Source organism: Molossus molossus, unplaced genomic scaffold, assembly GCF_014108415.1.
Source record: "Molossus molossus isolate mMolMol1 unplaced genomic scaffold, mMolMol1.p scaffold_m16_p_10, whole genome shotgun sequence".
In the NCBI taxonomy this organism is placed as follows: Eukaryota; Metazoa; Chordata; class Mammalia; order Chiroptera; family Molossidae; genus Molossus; species Molossus molossus.
In genome coordinates, this window is record NW_023425345.1 from 73811585 (window position 1) to 73827307 (window position 15723).

A 15723-nucleotide genomic window follows, 5' to 3' on the forward strand; every position below is an offset into this window, starting at 1 on the left:
TGAACAAAAAATGGAAACATGTCCTTGGGTGAGGATAAAAAAATAAAATAAATAAAAACCTTTTAAATTCTAGTTTTAAAAAATCAAGGATTTTAAATGGACCAAATATCAAATCACAAACAAATACTCAAATAGCCAGTATCTCCATGCCCCTTTACTTTTTAAAATTTTTAAATTTTTTTTCCCTGTATTGATTTGAGAGAGAGAGAAAGTGAAAGGGAGAGAGGGAGAGAGAGAGAGAAAAACGTCGATGATGGAGAACATCGATTAGCCGCCTCCTGTATGCCCCTCACTGGGGATTGGGCCCACAACCTGGGCATGTGTCCTGACGGGGAATTGAACCAGCAGCCTTTTGGTGCATGGGTCGATGCTCAACCACTGAGCCACACCAGCCAGACTTTCTTTTAATTTCATATTAAAAACAGAGTGTTCTTCTGTGGTTTTTGAGGCTTCACCTTTTGGATTGCTCTCTAAACTACCAGGGTACACTGACAAGAGCTAGTAAAGTGTGTTACATTAATGACAAAAATAATGTCTACCTGTGTTAACTTTTTATCCTTTCCTCCCTATTAATTTTCGTAGGCCAGTGAGTCTTAAGGAGTACAGGGTACATATTTTCTCTAGTGGAATATGTGGGGAAAGAGAGTCAATATTACTTAAAAGGGGCATGAGCTGAAGAAAAATAAAAAGTTGAGAAGGCACTGCCTTGGGTAAAGTCCAGGCACTGCCATGGGATATGCTAAGTGGACATTATATGTTGCTGGGGGAACAGGTAAGAAACACTATAATTAGATAGTATGACTGCCCTTGCTTCTATTAACTGAAGTGAATTAAGGGGAAGTTTTTTAATCTCCCAAATTTCTGAATTTATTTATCCTAGGTAATTGATGAGAAATATAAGTGAAGATTTAGATACAAAGAAACTCATCACAATATTATTTTATTATAAAAATGAACAACTTTTTAAATATTCAATAATAGGGAAATAGTTAAATTATAGTACATGTATATAGTGGAATATTAGGTAGCTATTGATATGATTTTGTTAAAAGTAACAATGGGAAAATGGTCACAGTTTTAGTAGTATTAAAAAAATTATATGTAGCTCTGGCCAGTTTGGCTCAACAGTTAGAACGTCCAGCCCATGGACCGAAGGGTGGTGGGTTTGATTCCTGGTCAAGAGCATGTGCCTGGGTTGCAGGTTTGATCCCTGGCCCTGGTCAGGTTGTGCAGGAGGCATCCAATAGATGGATGCATCTCTCCCATTGATGTTTCTCTCTCTCTCTCTCTCTCTCTCTCTCTCTCTCTCTCTCCTCCCCCCTTTAACTTCCTCTCTCCCTTCCACTCTCTCTAAAAATCAGTGGAAAAATATCATCGGGTGAGGATTAACAACAACAACAACAAAATTGTATATAAGCCCTGCCAGTGTGGCACAGGGGATTGAGCATCTGAGAGGTCCTGGTTCAATTCCCGATCAGGGCACATAGCCAGTTTGCAGGCTCGATCCCCAGTAGGGGGCGTGCAGGAGGCAGCCAGTCGATGTTTCTCTCACACATCAGTGTTTATCTCTCTCTCCGTTCATCTCTTTCTAAAAAATTAGTAAAAACATATTTTAAAAAAATTCTATCTAATATAAATTACATAAAAATTATTGGATGTGGAAACATCTAATATGGATACAAACAAATTTCATACTAATAAGGAAACGCAGTTTAGAAAAATATATCTCAAAACATTATAGTTATCTCTGAGTTATAGATTATGGGTGATTTTTCTTGTGTGTGTATGTTTTCTATAAGTATAAAGAAGACTAGAGAAATTTTCTAACCATAAACAAGAATAAAAATTCTTTAAATCCTTACTGTTAGTATCTGAAAGTAAATTTTCAGAATCTGTTATGGTGAAGATACATGTGATGATTTATCTAAATCCCTGAGCATTATGTTTGGAACACAGTAAATGCTCAATAAGTGATAGCTGCTGCTGCAGTTAGTTATTTGAGGAAGAGAGCCTCCTGTGATCAGAGCCTGTGGCTTTCTGTATTGGGAGGCAATATCAATGAAAAAATATCCTATTCATGCCAGCTTCTTCTTCTGAGATCAATAAATATGCTGTCCTTCTATGCATACAATACTGGTGCAGGATCTTCAAAAAAAATTTTTTTAAGTTTATAAGGACTAGAATTAAAATGTTTTGTTTTCCTTTAATGAAGGTGTAGAGGAAACAGATGTAGAAGGAGGCCTAGTAGTGATTTTCTTTGCAGTGACTTTTTTTTAGCGTTGATATAATTGACTCCCACAACAAGTTGGTTTTACCCACCCCACCCCCTTTTTGGGTTTTCTCCTTAAGAATTCTTGGGATATTTGCCCTGGCTGGTTTGGCTCAACGGTTAGAGCATCGGCCTGCGGTCCAGAGAGACCTGGGTTTGGTTCCCACTAAGGGCGTGTACCTTGGTTGCAGTTTGTCCCTGGCCCCAGTTGGTGTTGTGAGGGAGGCAGCCACTTGATGTGTCCCTTTCATGTCGATCTTTCTCTCTTCCTCTCTCTCCCTCCCACTCTATCTGAACAAAAATAGAAAAATGCCCTGGCCGGTTTGGCTCAACAGTTAGAGCATCGGCCTGCGGTCCAGAGGGACCCGGGGTTCGGTTCCTGCTAAGGGCACGTACCTCGTTGCAGTTTGTCCCCGGCCCTGGTCGGGTTGTGTGGGTGGCAGCCACTCGATGTGTCCCTTTCACATTGATGTTTCTCTCTCTCTCTCTTCCTCTCTGTCCCTCCCACTCTATCTGAAAAAAAAAAAGAAAAAAAGAAAAATGTCCTGGAGTAAGGATTAAAAAAAGAATTCTTGGGAAATTTGAAACAGTGTAGCAGAAAAGGATTTGGGTCCCCTGGAACTCAGTGCTGACAAAAGAGATCTAGACTTCCATCTACTTTGAAAACTGAGATGTGCGTGTCAGAAACTACATTCAGCATGTGAAAAATATACTGAAAATAAACAGTTGATATCTGTTTCTACTGGGCAGTAGTGTCAGATATTCTTAACATTGGCTATTTATTCATATTCACTATAATTTTTTTAAATCCCCACCTGAGGATATTCTTCTATTGAGTTTTAGATAGGGTGGAAAGGAGGGAAGGAGAGAGAGAGGGAGAGAAACATCGATAGGAGAAAGACAAATCCATTGGTTGCCTCCTGCATGCCCCCTACTGGGGATTGAGCCTGAAACAATACACAACAATGTGAGCCAGATGAAAATGTACAGTTTCCAAGCTAATTTTAATGCTGACATCTCATATTCTGCTTCTCAGCAGAATACCACCATATAATAGAAGGTAGGAACTAAAGTTACTTCTTGTTTCCAGAGATATTACATCAGTTATTGGTGAAAAACATATCAGGGAATACTTTGTAAGTCAGGTGGATTTTAGAATGTTAATGAGCACCATTGGGGAGAATGATGAGTTTTTTGTCTTGTTTCCTCATATAGTTTGTAATTATTTTTTTCCTCTTTTCCTTGAGGAGGTCTGTAGCTGAGGGAGAAGGAATGGGCCCTATGGTATGTGAAGGGCAAATATATTATGTCCATGTTTGGACATGGCAGTCTTCTCTGTGTAGTGAGGCAAGGGTTGGAGAGGGGGAGTATAGAGACAAGGAGGGGCATCATAAAATTCTAAGGACTGTATGAGCTCATTGTGATTTGAGAATATGGAGAATAAGAGCCTGATATTTGTTTTAATGCTGATTTTAATATTTCAAAAAAAAGTTTTGGGAAACTTACAAAGGTCAGCAGTCTTAAGTTAAAACTTTTAACTCTCTATATATTGTAGCATGGGAAGCTTCAATACTTTAATTTTAGGTAGGCAGCACTCCCCTTATACTAATCCCTCAATGTGTCCTGCTGTTGGTTTTTCCCAGTAGTAGGATTTCGGAATTTCTCTACTGAAATTAAGACAAAATCTCCAGAGTTTCAGAGATCCCTTGTTATTTGCATAGATTCATTGTCATTGCTATTGACTTCCCCCCCCGCACACACTATTCATTTTTAGTATATCAAAATGACAGTATTTCTTATTTGTCTGTAGAGACTATTCTTTGACAATATTTGCAGCAGTTTCTGTGGGAAAAGCTTTATTTAAAAAAAAAACAGTTAAGGGATATCTCATCTTCTAGCTCTTAGTGATTGAGCCTGTTACCATGGAGTCCTACATCAGATTGGCTGACATGGGGACCAATGAGCAGATAGAACAATTGAATATAAACACATGATCATTTAATCTTGCAGAATTATTTACTCAATGATATATGACATTAATACTGTTACTGTATATAGAGCTGTGAAATAAAATGTTTCAAGAATGGCATATGGTATTTTCTCTTTCAGAATTTGCTGTTTACTATAAACACTGTATTGATACATTACCTTCTTAATGTGATTTGATTGGGAGAAAATGTGGTAGGAAATATCTATCACTTATTTGTGAGTCAAGCTGCTGCTGCTGCTGCAGTCAGTTGGGCTTATGCCAAGTCTAAGTCAGACTCTGGCCTTCTAAACCAAAGGAGATATGTCTTTATATCTGAAGCAGCCTTGCTTATTTTGGTAGCTTTAAAGCTGAGTCAGGAGTTGGCAGCTTTTTCCAAACTTGTTTTTTCTTCTTTCTCTTCCACTCTGATATGGTAAATCCTGTTGATGTTACATTTCATTACCACTTAGTCTGGAGTTGGATTAGCTGGGAGTAGCTTCCGTGTTTTCCATCATCACTTCCCTAGCTTGCTCATCTTTATTGACGTAGGTGTGTGAGTTCCTTGTCATAGTAGATCATAGCAGATATCTTCTCCTGTACCTTATTGCTTTAGAAACTGAGAATGATTCACTCATACGAAGAAAATTCACCCTCTAGATCTTGTAAATGAAAAAAGTCAAGAGTATTATGTTTCTCTTCTTATGTTTTAATATCAGGGATACTTGAGAAATTATGGTGGGTCTTATTCTCTTCCCCTTCAACACTCCCATGCTTGGCTATTACTGATTTAAATGATTGAAAGAGACTCAAGAGGTCCATAAATTTGTTCCCATCTTTTGAGCTACCGGAGCTTTCATGAACGAGTGAGATGTCAACTTTTCATTATGCCATCACCTTCTGTCTCAGAGGAAAACAAAGAAACAAACTTCAGATTCATCTATTAAGCAAAGAGAAGCAAAAAGTCTAGTATCTGACTCAGTAACTTTCTGTGAAGGAGGCCTTAAGGAAGTAGGATAGGAAGTATTTGAAGTTTTGTAATTTTAGTTATTATGACCAGAGAAAGGGTCACAAAGATGGCATTTGAGTAAAGACCTAAGGAGACTGAGTTAGCAAGCCTTGCTGTTATCTGAAAGATCATATCTGGCAGAAGACAGGAACAGTAAAAAGCAGTCACTCTAAAGTCGCCTTAGGGCACAGGGAGAAGCCAGTGTGGCTGGAACTGCATATGTGGGGGAGGGGGAATAGTGAGAGATGGGGTCTGAGGGCAAACTAGTGGTCACTGTATGGTCTTGTGGGTCATTTTAAGGATTTGGGTTTTTGCTTTGAGCCATTGGAGGGTGTCGAACAAAGGCATAATGTGACCTGAAAATATTTTTACACAATTACTCTGTTATATTTAGGAAATACTGTAGGGTAGCAAGATTGGAAGCAGGAAACCAATTAGATGGCTATTTCCATATTCAGCCATGAAAGTTGGCAGCTTGGACCAGGATGGTAGCAGTGGAAGTATAGCAAGTCATCAAATTTTGGATCTATTCTTAAATTAGAGTTAACAGGTTTTGCTTCCTGATCATTTAGATCTTCAGTTTACTCTTCTGTAAAAAAAAGAAATGATAATATCTGCTTGTGAAATGTCTAGCTCTGCACATACAATAGAGTGATCAATGATAAACATTCTAGAAGTGAGGCCTCCTTGGGATCCGAGCCATCAAACATTGTGTGTTCTTTAAACAACTTATTCACTATAACATGGTTGCTAACCTCTTACACTCTAGAGATCGAATGTTCTTTATTTTGATGGGTGCTACCCCTAACTTACCCTATAATGATGCTCAGCCTTTTCCTTGCAGCAGAGGTAGCATTAGAGCACCAGGGTGATACTCTTATATCCTTCATAAAAATGCTATTTTCCCTCTTCCCCTGCAAGTACATATAAACTTCAGGGTGTTGCTGTAGAATTCCTTGCTTATAGTAATAGAGGAATGTTTATTATTTTTTATCATTATTATTAGAGTGTATGTGTGTGTGTTTTTTTTGTTTTTGTTTTTTTAATCCTCATTCGAGGACATTTTTCCATTTTTTGTACAGACAAAGTGGGAGGGAGAGAGAGGAAGAGAGAGAGAGGGAAACATCGATGTGAAAGGGACACATCGAGTGGCTGCCACCCGCACGACCAACCAGGGCTGGGGACAAACTGCAACCGAGGTACATGCCCTTAGCGGGAACCGAACCCGGGTCTCTCTGGACCGCAGGCGGACGCTCTAACCGCTGAGCCAAACCGGCCAGGGCTATGTGTGTGTTTTTAATATATATGTACAGCAAAACCTAGATAGTATCTTAATCAAGCAGAGGTTTATTTTTCTCACATTCAGGAAATTCAGAGGTAGTTAGTCCATTCTGGGGTTGGTGTAGTCAAGGACCCAGGTTTCTTCTTTCTGTTGCCTGTCTATAGTTTTCAATCCTAGTATCATCTCACAGTCCCAGATGGCTGCTGAAGCATCAACCTTAACTTCTACATTCAAGCCAGCAGGAATTAAGGATAAGTAAAGAAGGGCCATCCACTTCCTTTAAAGATACTTCATAGAAGTATTTACTACTTGTATTAGCCTCTTAGGGCTGCCATGACAAGAACCACAGACTGGAATAATGATTCTTAAAGATTTCCAATTTCTTCATGTGAAATTAGATTGTTCCTATCCATTTATTTGGCCAGGCTCACATTTAATTTTGGATTTTGAAAGATTATTTTAATACTAATTTGTTGGCTTAGGTGTCCTCTTCACCTAACAGATGATGGTATTGACCTCTAAGGTCAATTACAGGTGGCATTGACCTCTAAAGTCATCACAGTAGGGCAATATAGACTTAGCTGCATGGTGTTTAAGTTAACAACAAAAAGCATACTGAAATGTCATTAATAGTAGGTAAATTGTGATTTTTTTCCCCCAGAATGTCTTGTCTGGGTTGAGTTGGGAACAATTTGCCAGGGCTTGGGGAAGGTGCTTTCTATCCCTAAGATTCTGTGATGTTTTCTACACAGTGGCATTACTATGATAAAGCTAAAGAAAATGGAAGTTGCGGAGGAAAAAGCCTCACTGCTGCTCTTTCTTTAAAAGAAGAGGAAACTTTATTTGTTCTCTTTCACTTGAGGAAGTAAAATGGGCATTTTGGGCTAAGAATGTAGAGAAACCAATAGAAACTGTACTGAAGCCCAACTAACACTTAAGTCCATTTATCTAAGCACCTTTAGTTCTCATTTCAGGGCCGGTACATGACAACATTGAGCAAAGAAAGATGGTAGGGTTCATACCTAGAACTTTTTTTTTTTTTTTTTTTTTTTTTGAGAGAGAGAGAAACCAATGCAAGAGGGAAACATTGATTGGTTGCCTCCCGTATGAGCCCTGACTGGGGATGAACCCGAAACATGGGTATGCACCCTGACTGGGAATCAAACGGTGACCCTTCAGTGCATGGGACAGTTTTCCAACCAACTGAGCCACACCGGCCTGGGCCATGTCTGGAACATTTTAATCTTGTTTCTCTCTTTACTTTTCTTTTTTTTTAATTTTTTTTAATCCTCACCCGAGGATATTTTTTCCATTTTTTTGTACAGATAGAGCGGGAGGGAGAGAGAGGAAGGGAGAGAGAGAGAGAAACATCGACGTGAAGGGACACATCGAGTGGCTGCCACCCGCACGACCAACCAGGGCCGGGGACAAACTGCAACCGAAGTACGTGCCCTTAGCGGGAACCGAACCCGGGTCTCTCCGGACCGCAGGCCGACGCTCTAACCGCTGAGCCAAACTGGCCAGGGCTCTCTTTACTTTTCTAAGGAATTGCTCTGGACATCGGCCAACTCCTGTGGCCTTCTGTACCACACCATTGAATCCTTTTGCATTTATAGAACAGAATGATTTTTCTCATGTTTCCTTGATTTAGAAAATTACACAATTATTATTTGTATTGGCCTAGGACTAGTGACTCCTATGATAATTGACTTTTGAAGCCCTTCAAGGACTTGGTGACCATCCCTTAACTATAGCTTTACATATTCTATAAGTACTTTACACTCTATTCCCCCATGTTATGCTTTCTCTCTTAGAAGAGAAGAGAGTGTTGAGCCCATATCTCTAATTTATAGGTCAGTAGGCCCTTCTTTCTTGTCCTTCTCCCAAGGGCTATTGAACCATTTATCTCTTCAGTCATGCAGTTATCATACTGTTTTTGTTTTTCTGTCCTTTGGGCATTATAGTGGAAAGAACATGGAATTTTAAAATCAAGAAGACTTATGTTTGAATTTTGGCTCTTTATACATACTGTATGTCCCTGAACAATTCACTTAATATATCTGAATGTGTCCTGGCCGGTTTGGCTCAGCAGTTAGAGTGTCAACCTGTGGACCAGAGAGACCTGGGTTTGGTTCCTGCTAAGGGCATGTACCTTGGTTGCAGTTTGACCCCGGCCCTGGTTGGGGTCGTGTGGGTGGCAGCCAGTCGATGATTCTCTCACATTGATGTTTCTCTCCCTCTCTTCCTCCCTCCTTATTTCCCTCCCACTCTATCTGAAGACAAATGCAAAAATGTCCTCGGGTGAGGATAAAAGTATATATATATATGTGTGTGTGTGTTTCTGAATGTTAGTATTTCATTTATAAAATGGAGATAGTATTTTATAACTTGAGAAGATCAAATAAGATACTCTATATAAACCGTAAAAAATATAATGTCATGAGGAATGACCCAGGTTGAGTAGAAAGATGGGAGTTTACAAACCTAATTTTTGAACCAAAATATATCCCCCATTGACACTCACTCTCTGAAGAAAGGCCTTAGTTCTAGGCACCCTTCCCATCCCACACTTCACACCCCAGAATGCTCCTGAATGTACATTTTTGGACACCTAAGCCTTTGGCTTTGGGATCAGACATAGGTAGGTTGTAAACCTACTCTTGCCCATCTTGTATTGGAAAAGTTATTTAATTCCTCTAAACTTTGGTTTCTTTATCTGAGAAAAAGCCCAAATGGAGAGTTTTGTTAGGATTAAATAAAGTAATGTCAGGGATAATAATCAGTGAGATACCACCTCACATCTGTTAGAGTGGTTATTATCAACAAGACAAATAATAAGTGTTAAGAGAGGTTGTAGAGAAAAAGGAACCCTCCTCATTCACTGCTGGTGGGAATGTAAACTGGTACAGCCACTATGGACAACTGTATGGAGATTCCTCAAAAAATTGAGAATCGAGTTACCATATGACCCAGCAACCCCTCTTTTGAGTATCCACCCCAAAATTTTGAAAACATTTATTCACAAAGATACATGCATCCCTGTGTTCATTACAGCATTATTCACAATGGCCAAGACATGGAAACAACTTAAGTGTCCTTCGATAGATGACTGGATAAAGAAGATATGGTACATATATACAATGGAATACTACTCAGCCATAAGAAAAGAGGAAATACTCCATTTGGGGACAACATGGAAGGACCTTGAGAATATCATGCTAAGCGAAATAAGTCAGACAGAACAAGTTAAGAACCATATGATTTCATTCATATGTGGGATATAAAACTGAAAGAACAAATGAACAAACAAAAACTCATAGACACAGACAACAAATATGGTGGTTACCAGAAGGAAGGGGGTTGTGAGGTAGTAAAGGGTAATGGGGGTCAAATATGCAGTGACGGAAGATGATTTAACTTTGTGTGGTGGGCATACAATGCAATATACAGATCATGTATCAGAAATGTACACTTGAGCCCTGGCCGGTTTGGCTCAGTGGTTAGAGCGTCGGCCTGCGGTCCAGAGAGACCCGGGTTCGGTTCCCGCTAAGGGCACGTACCTCGATTGCAGTTTGTCCCCGGCCCTGGTCGGTTGTGCGGGTGGCAGCCACTCGATGTGTTCCTTTCACGTCGATGTTTCTCTCTCTTTCTGTTCCTCTCTCTCCCTCCCACTCTACCTAAACAAAAAATGGAAAAATGTCCTCAGGTGAGGATTAAAAAAAAAAGAAGAAGAAAAGAAAAAGAAATGTACACTTGAAACCTACATAATCTTATTAACCAATGTCATAGAAAGAATGCAGACTTTAAAATCAGTACCAGAGTTCTGTTGTCTGGTCCTGTCACTTAGTAGTGGTGTGACCTTGGGAAAGTTGTGTAACTACTGACCTTGGTGGATATGAGTTGAAATGCATGAAGAACCAGGTTTATAATCTTGCTCAAAAATATTAATGTTGTTGTTTTTTTTTAAACAACTCTAACTCCTAACTCTAATGTGTAAGGATAAGCTTGCTGTGCACAAGCACCTAAACAGTTTTATTTTGTTTTTAACCTGCCATTTTAACCCTATGGGATGTTTTTTCCCACTGTCTTGACTGCTAAAGGCTTTTATTTTTCTGTGTGTGTTTAAATAACATATAATCTAAAGCATTAGTTAAGTTTTGATGATTGTAGTAGTATACCCCCATGTAACCACTACCACAAACAAGATAGATATTTCCATCACTCCTGAAGGATTCCTTATGTCTCTTTCCAATCAATATTTTATCCCTCAAACCCTAATCAACCACTTTCTGGCTTAAATCACTGTAGGTTAATTTTGCCTATTCTTGAACTTCATATAAATGGACTTATAGTGTATGTATTTTTTAGAGGGAAATCTACTTTTTTTATTTAAACATAGTAATTTTGAGATCAGTCATGTTTTGTGTATGTCAGTATATACCCAGCAAAGTCCCCTCATGTCTCACTGGTGATGATTTAATCATTTGTTCCTTCCCAAACCTGTCACAAAAAGGAAACAGAATTACCACAATTGGTCTAGCTAATAAAGATCCACCTACTAAGGCTCAGGGATAGGGTCACCTTTTCTGATCATGGGTCCTCAGAAGAAGGCAAACACTAAATGTTAATTCTTTTTTTTTATCCTCTCCTGAGGACATTTTTCCATTTTTTTGTTCAGACAGAGTGGGAGGAAGAGAGAGAGAGAGAGAGAGAGGGAGAGAGAGAGAGAGAGAGAGAGAGAGAGAGAGAGAGAGAGAGAGAGAGAGAGAGAGGTCGACGTGAAAGGGACACATCGAGTGGCCGTGACCTGCACAACCAACCAGGGCTGGGGACCAACTGCAACCGAGGCACGTACCCCTAGCGGGAACCGAACCCAGGTCTGTCTGGACTGCAGGCCGACGCTCAGGGCTGTTAATTCTTTTTTATCGTTGAATAGTGTTCTATATTGAATATACCACAATTTATTTGTCTGTTTGTCTGTCTGTCCGTTTGTTTGTTTGTTTTTGGAGAGAGAGATAGAAACTGGGGATCAAGCCTGCAACCTGGGCTTGTGCCCTGCCTGGAAATCGAACTAGAATCTCTGTCCATGGGATGACGTTCAATCCACTGAGCCACACTGGGCGAACATATCACAGTTTATTTATTCATTCTCTTGAGCCCCTAGATTTTAAACAATTTTTAAAATATGGGTATCAATGAGGCATAATTTACGTTTTATTATTATTAATTAATTTTTGTTACAGATGTTTTCCCCACACACACACAGACACCCTCCTCCCTATCCCACCCACCCACCCAAGCCTTGTTGTCTATGTCCATTGGTTAGAATACATGCATATAAGTTCTTTGGTTTATGTCATCCCTCACCCATAATTTACTCTTTTTTTTTTAATCCTCACCCGAGGACATTTTGGCATTTATCTTCAGATAGAGCAGGAGGATGACAGGGAGGGAGAGAGAGAGAAACATCAGTGCCAGAGAGACATATCAATTGGTTGCCACCCAAACAACCCCAACCGGGGGCCAGGACAAATGCAATCAAGGTACTTACCCTTACAGGGAATCAAACATGGAACTCTCTGGTCTGTGGACCGATGCTCTAACTGCTGAGCCAAACCACCCAGGGCATAATTTACTCTTTTTTTAAAAAAATTAATTTATTTTTGTTACAGATGTTTCTCCTTTTCCCCCCACTGATTCCCTCCTCCCCCTCCCTCCCGACCCTGTCCCCAGCTTTGTTGTCACAGAACTTATATGCATGTATGCATGAACAGTAGACACTGACATAATTTACTCTTGATATACAAATTAGTAAAGGACTAGAAAGTTACAGGTATTTTGCCACAGGGCATGTCAGCATTTTTAACCTCTAGCTATTGTCTTCTTGCTTGCATTCTCTCTGCTTGGCCATGGATTAAAAGGGAGAAAATGAAACTGCCCTTCAGTTTCTGAGTGTCCCCTATATAATGTATTCTTTTTGGCCCATTGCCTAGAAAGTTGTTTATAGAGTTGATGGAAGGATATATAATTTCACTGTGCTCTGGAAGGTACTTACCTTGGCAGTCAAAAATTTATGGGGAATAGGCAGTGTTCTCCCTGAAAATTGCCAAATCTTGGCTCCCAATCATCATCCCCTGTATCATCTTATTTCCTCACTCCCTCTCTTTGCCCCTCCCCTCCCCACTTCTAACAGTCTTCTCAGTGCAGCTTTGAGCCCACTCAGTGTCCTCAGGAGACATTCTGCCTTAAAATTGTGCTGTTTGCCTGGATGAAATGTGCAATGTGCACAAATAGGTTGTAGGGAAGCACAAATCTAGGCTCTCCTGGGAGCTTAATGTCTGCTTTGTCCTAGTCAAGTTGCATATGAAATAGTTCCGTTCTTCTCCCACCAAAAAACCTCCCAAGCCTTAGTTTTCTCTGTATACTAAAGCATGAAGAATGAAAATTATTTCTCTGACTTTTAACCTTTTTCTACTGGCTTTAGTCTCACTTTTTATATATAAGGTTTTTGTTTGTTTGTTTGTTTGTTTGTTTTTTAAGTAAATAAATTGTCTTGCCCCAACTGCAACTTTTGCTTTGGTTTTGGCCCAGAAAAAGTTGTTTCCAGGAATCCTTATGCCCTAAACATAAGGAGAGCCTTCTGCATAGGATTATAGGACTGGAAATGACTGTAGTTAAAGGTTATTTTGGAGGATGAAGGAAAATAAAGTTGTCTTCTGTAAGAGGCTGACATGAAGTGAGATTAAGTTTGTTCTTTATGACTTGCACAGAGAACTAAATTGGGGCTAGTGGGAGAAAGTAACAGGAAGATGAGTTTTGCCTCTTTATAATCCCCACACACATACACAAAAGAAGGTTTGTATTTAGATATGAAGACTTTCCTTTCACAGAGGTATATACAAGCAGGGTCAGCACAGCCTTTTTTTCAGAGTTACTGATGATTCAAGATCCTGGTGAGGACTGTGGGTGCAGGAATATGCAGCTATTATGAGATTCCATGATTCCTTTGTATCTTTGGTAGACTTTTCATTTTCTTGACTGGCTTTTGGTCATCTGTCCTCTTAGTTAGTGGCAGTATTGCATAAAGGTTAAGAAAGCAAGCACTAGAGCCATATTTCCTGACGTTCATTCCTGGTTCTTCCTTGTACCAGTTGTATGCCCTAAAGCAAATTATTTAACTTCTCTGTGCCTCGGTTTATTTATCTGTAAAATAGTGATGATAATTATATATATCTCTCATAGGATTGTTGTAAGATTGAATGAGATACATAAAGCACTTTAGGATAGTACCTGGCACAATGTAAGCACTACAAAATTATTAGCTGATTGTTATTATGATCTCTGTCTCTGTCGATTAACTCTACGTATGGAGCTGGACTTCTCAGTCTGGTTCAGATACTCCCTCTCTTAACATACCCTTTTTTTGTTGTTTTTGTTTGTTTTTTTGTTAATCCTCACCAGAGGATATTTTTTCATTGGTTTTTTAGATAGAGGGGAAAGGAGGGTGGGAGAAAGGGAAACATCATGTGAGAAAGACACATTGTTGCTTGCCTCCCACACGACCCCAACCTGGGCTAGGAATTGAACCTGTGACCCTTGGCTCTGCAGGCCTACACTCTAACTGCTAAGTCAAACCAGCCAGGGCAGCATACCGTTTTTTTTTTTGTTTTGTTTTTTTATCCTCACTCAAGGACATTCTTGCATCTATCTGCAGATAGAGCGGGAGGGAGAAAGGGAGGAAGTGAGAGAGAGAGAGAAACATTGATGTGAGAGAGACTCATCGACTGGCTGCCACCCACACAACCACAACCAGGGCCTGGGACAAACCGCAACCGAGGTACATGCCCCAGCAGAAACCGAACCCGGGTCTCTCTGGTCCACAGGCCGATGCTCTAACCGCTAAGCCAAACTGGCCAGGGCAGCATACCCTTTCTTTTTTAAAAAAAAAAACACATTTTTTAAATTATATTTTAAAATTTTTTTTAATTCTCACCTAAGGATATGTTTATTGATTTTTTTGAGAGAGAGAAACATCGATCAGTTGCCTCGTTGCCTCTTGTATGTGCCCCAACCAAGGATCAAACCCACAACCTAGGTGTATGCCCTGACCATGAATTGAACCTACATCCTTTCGGTGTATGGGAGGATGCTCCAACCAACCAAGCCACACCTGCCAGGGCTTAACATACCCTTCTGACTATCTCAGGATGCTTTTGGCTAGAAGGAACAGTAAACTCAACTCAAAAAGAGGACTTATGACCTTACACATCAAGAGGTACAGAGCTAGGGGGATCCTGATTGACTAATTTGGTTATCTGCCCTGCACCACAGCATCAAGGATCCAAGCTTATTTTCTGCTCTACCATATTCCATGTGTTGGTAGGATTTTGCCACAGTTCAGGCATCATCTGCATATAAGACAACCTTCAGCAAAAGATAACTACCTTTTTTTTTCCTAGTGATTTTTCTTTTTATAATATAGTAGGAAGCTGTTCTTTGAAACCACCCACCCAGTAAAATCCTCTCATGTCTCACTGTTGATGAGTCACATGTCCCTTCCCAAACCAGTCAAAAAAGGGAAAAGAATTACCATGATTGGTCCAGCTAATTAAGATCCACCTCCTAGGTGTCAGAAATATGATTATCTTCCTTGATCATGTGTCCTTAGAGGAAGACACCAGAAGAAAGTCTAGGCTAGTGTAGAAGAAAGAGGAGGTTTGGGTAGGCAGCCAGTATAGTGTGCTACTGTACCTTTTCATCTTCCTTTACTGCTTCCTTTTTCCTCAGACTGAGAATTACTTTGTTTTACACAGCTCTTCAGGAGGCCAGTGATCTCAGTGGAGATGACTCAAAATTATTGAAAATAACTACATTAATCACTGTCTGTTTAATGGATATCTTTAAGTATCTAAAGCTGAATGTTTTCTGGTTCTCAGTGAATGAAGGAAACCATGTGGTTCCTTAAAACTTGAGTTGGAATATGTGACCCTATTCCATATATGGCTGATAGGAAAAATAATTTTTTGTTTGATTGGGTTTTTTTCCTTAGTGCTTTGGCTGAGAAACAGTGCTTGGACATTTTGAAGTTAGTCTAAGTGCCCAGATAGTTGAGCCTTTTCTGACCCACATGTGAAGAGGAGCTACAAAGTTGTCATTCTGATTTGAAGAAATATACTTATTTAATAATTGAGGCCCAT

At 39.8% G+C, this 15723-nt stretch overlaps 1 protein-coding gene across 2 annotated transcripts in view; it reads left to right on the plus strand.

The window, feature by feature from the left end:
* R3HDM2 (R3H domain containing 2) overlaps positions 1-15723 on the plus strand; it is a 114684-nt gene that overhangs the window by 46944 nt on the left and 52017 nt on the right. The window contains exon 1 of one of the 2 annotated variants that reach the window (XM_036253177.1): positions 6412-6443. The exons of the other annotated variant lie outside the window; for it this stretch is intronic. The gene's annotated coding sequence lies outside the window, so the exon portion shown is untranslated. Of the gene's footprint in view, positions 1-6411; positions 6444-15723 lie in introns of those variants that run through there. 2 annotated transcript variants of the gene reach the window in all.